Raw genomic sequence first — 4,174 nt, 5'->3', positions numbered from 1 at the left:
ATGGGAGCTGGTACTTCTGGCTAACATGATTAGTAATTATTTTCTATTCAGTCCTCTTATTTCCCACTTCCAGACCTTCATTTGTCCAGCTTTTATCACTTCTGTGTATACTTTCATTCCTATATAAAACTTACTTCTGTAATACTTGTAGCTCAGATATCCTGATTTAACTCTGACTGATAGAATAGTTTTGACAGTGAAATAAAATAAACATGAAAAATTTCTTTCAAAGGTCTAAACTGCTATTTGAATGTAATTATTGGGTTGGGCTAAATAATTTATTAGCTGAGTTTCTTACAGAGAAACAGATTAGGTGACATTTAAAATGGTAAGGAAAGCAAGCCAGCATAGGCTGTTATGAGCCGTGTGTTTCATGAAAATATTTTATTCTGTCATTTGTCTGACTAGGGTGTTTGTTTGTTATCACACTGATGACAAAATACTCCATCTATCTTTCATTTTCAGCTAGATTGCTTGGTAAGAAAGGGGTTGGAAAACAGATCTTAGAGACTTACAGAATCTCTGAAACATGTCAGGTGTCCTCAATTAATATTTAAAGTGTAGAATATAGTCAAATATCCAGAGACAGATATCAAGAACACCTGAAAAGACAAAGGTACAAGGGTAAAAATGAATTTTAAATATATGTAAAAATATCCTCTTGCAAATTGCCCATATTTGGCTGTCTATGTGACACATTAAGGTCGATCTTATAGTGGGTCATTTTCAAAGTTTGTCAAAGACTCAGACATTTTTTATATTATTTGTGATGGTTTTCTTGAGTCCACTGAGCAAACTTATAGCTTTGTGAAGATAATAGTTTTCTGGTTAATAGAGCAATAATTGATTAGGCAAATAGTTGATTTCAGCAGCTGCTTTCATTACTTAATGTCCAGAATAACAGTAGTAGGTCTATTCAACCATTCAAGATTTCAAAACTCACACTTCTGTGATCATGAGGTACCTTAGGGAAGAATAGAAAGATGATGTGAGCAGAATTATTATATTCAACAGATAGTTGAGGTAAGAGTAGTGGAAAAGGGTGCTGAGTAGCACATCATCACTTTTCCAAATAGACTTTGTTCTTAAAAATCTTTCAGTACAACTTACATCTGCTTGTATCTTCAGTTCCTTTTTTCACCTATTGATATGCATCTCAGTTAATTTAATACTCTATGCCATGACCCTGGTCTATTCCATATGGGTGATTCCAGTATGATTTCTGTCACCAAAAAGCTTATGGCAATGTAGGAGAACAAAGATATACACAATTGTAACAACCTATAAAGGAGACACTATACAACCTATAAAGGCGATGAGAATGTAGATGAACAAGAGGTAGAAAAAGATTTAGAGATAGAATGACATGATTTGGAGACAGATTGAATGTTGAGAACAAAGGCTTTGAACTTTCTGGCCTGTTTTATTTAGAAGAAAATGTTTGCCACTAATGGAATTCTATTACCCAGGGAATGAGAAATGAGTTTTAAAGTACAGATGGCAAGTCTGACTTTGGGCATGTTAGGATTTTAATTAATATTTGCTCAAGGAAGAATTTTGGAATGTCTGAGTAGTTGCAAAAGTATGTACCCAATTCAGGAGAAAGGACAAGGTAAAGGATAATTACCCAGGTGATTGGTTTTTATATAGAATCTGCACTTATTATTAGCACCAGGGCTGGGATTAGTAAAAAACAGTTCATGATGGATCAGATAATAATTTTTAATGGAGACAAAAATACAGGTGTGATCCTTTATTTTGTACTCTAATTTGATACCTTTTGCTATGGAGAACATTTACAGGTGGTGAGAAGATGTATAAAGCTGAAGAAAATGTAAATAGGTGGAAACTAATTAGCATTGGTTGTAATGGTTGCAACACATTGTCAGTATAAAGTGGAAAAAAATTATCCAAGAAGTGGAAAGTAAGGAGAAAAGGACAAGAAAGGAAACACTTAAGTAGCTCAACCTAAATGTGGGAGTTTAGAAAGCATTACTGTAGTTAGTGTATCAGTATTCAGAATTATTTTTCAGAAGTGTTCTAAGCAACATTTCTATTCTATGTTCATTTTCTCTCCTCTTGTGTTATGGGTAGAGAATTGTGTCCCCTAAAACAAAATGTTGAAATCCTAACTCCCGGTACTTGTGAATAAGACCTTGGTATTAGGGTCTTTGCAGAAGTAATAAAGTGAGGTCATCAGGATGGACCCTGACCCAATGTGATTAGCATCCTTTAAAGAAGAAGAGAAAGCCATGTGAAGACAGAGGCACACAAGAAATGAGACCATAGGATGTTAGAGGTAGAGATTGGAGAGAGGTAGCTGCAAGCCAAAGGACATCAAGATTTGATGAGCACCAGCAGAATCTATAAAGGGCAAGGATTCTACCTAGAGTCTGAGAGAAAGCATGGGCCTGCTGACACTTTGATTTTGAACTTCCAGCTTCCAGAACTGTAAGAGAATAAATTTCTGTTGTTTTAAGCTACGTAGTTTGTGGTACTTTGTTATGGCAGCTTTAGGAAACTAATACCTCTTATTTCTCTGCCTTACTTAGAACATCTCTTCACTTAATCAGCAAATATTTATTGAACATCTATTCTACACAGGTCATTCTGTTCCTCCATATCTCAGCTTTCTCAATTGTCCTCTTAAGACAACATTTGGCACTTGGAAGATTAATAATTAAGAAGAGACAGCATAGTGCAGGCTACCTGTTTAATCTTTTTTCCTCAGTTCTATTGAAGACGTTCCCAGTAGTGTCATCTTTGACAAAGAATGATACATATAGATGAATATTTTCCAGCATTTATGGGTTTTTGGCTCCAAAGGTGTGCTAAAAGTGTCAGGTTGATACAGAACCCTTAGATAAATGATATTACTGATGCTAGACCCAGGAGGCTTGTTTATACAAAAAGTGGTAAGTCCAACACTGCAAGTTATCACTAACTTGAGATTAGAGTCAGATGGTATAAAAGACTTCTCAGGGGAATGATAAAATCTGAGTAGACCTCAAATTCCTTTTTTTAAAAAAAATTCTTATAGGTGCATTGTACCTGTGCTAGAAAGAGGAATATACCACTGCTAGATGATGAGTATGCCAGCTGGATGAATAACAAAGACTATAAAAAAGCTGTGCGGTTGGAGATTGAGCAGTAAAGATATACACTACTTATGGTTTGTTAGCTTTTGGCATTAATGTGTCAAAAGTGCTAGCTGCAAATTTCTCTAGTAACTTAATTCTTATCCTGAATTTGTTGGCGGTGAGCATGCCCTATGTTAGGGCTGAAAAAAAATTGTTAGAATGTGGAAAATACTATGTTGAAAGTATTTCCCCTAAAACCCAAAAGTGACAGGAATCAGTCTCATTAAGTGACTGTATATAGAATCAATCAGGTAATTTAGTAATGAATTAAATGTTGTGTGTTTGGGTTAGGCTTCTCTGAAACTGCCATAAAGTACTCTTACTTTTTAATTTATAACAACAATAAGCCAATTTTTTTTGGCTTATTAGAAGGATTGAGATCCAAGGGAATAGAGAGAGAATTTCTCAGGCATCAGCAATTCAAATGACGTAAGACTTGTGTTTGTAAATTACTTTGTTGAAAGCTTCCTTGTTATCTACTCAATTCTTCCTATATTTGGACACTTCAATAATATGCTAGGTCTATTCCCTCTGGCAGCATTTTTATGAGTCAAGTCTACCTAGCACAACTTACTAGACACACATGTCTTTTCAGACCTAAAATTACAAAAATATGCACCAGGACTTCATTACACTGAAGGAAACAGGGACCATGGAAGCATTTTTCATATTTTTTATTTCTGGGTGTATTGTATTTCCTTGGAGTCAGATGATGCTACACTATTTTGGTATAACAAACCAGAGAGTATTAAATGTGTCTTCTAAGAGAAGGTGGAAGATGTTAGTCTTGAATGTGAATGAAAAATTGTGAGTTCTTTTTCAAAGAAAGTTACGTCCTGGTCAATTTAGTCCACTTAAAAAATGAATTTAATTCCTGAACAGAAACCCTTAAAAATAGTTCTAGTTAGAACACAGTGAAACTTAAAATCTAGAAATGACAAATTATAAATTACTGCAAACAAGTCAGGTCTATACTGTGTTAGGTACTTACAGATAAATATGTTTCATAGATTTGACTGGACTATTTTCCCAAT

This window comes from Prionailurus viverrinus, chromosome B3 (assembly GCF_022837055.1).
Source record: "Prionailurus viverrinus isolate Anna chromosome B3, UM_Priviv_1.0, whole genome shotgun sequence".
Taxonomy (NCBI): Eukaryota; Metazoa; Chordata; class Mammalia; order Carnivora; family Felidae; genus Prionailurus; species Prionailurus viverrinus.
The sequence above is the reverse complement of the archived record's forward strand: the minus strand, read 5'-3'. Positions refer to the sequence as shown.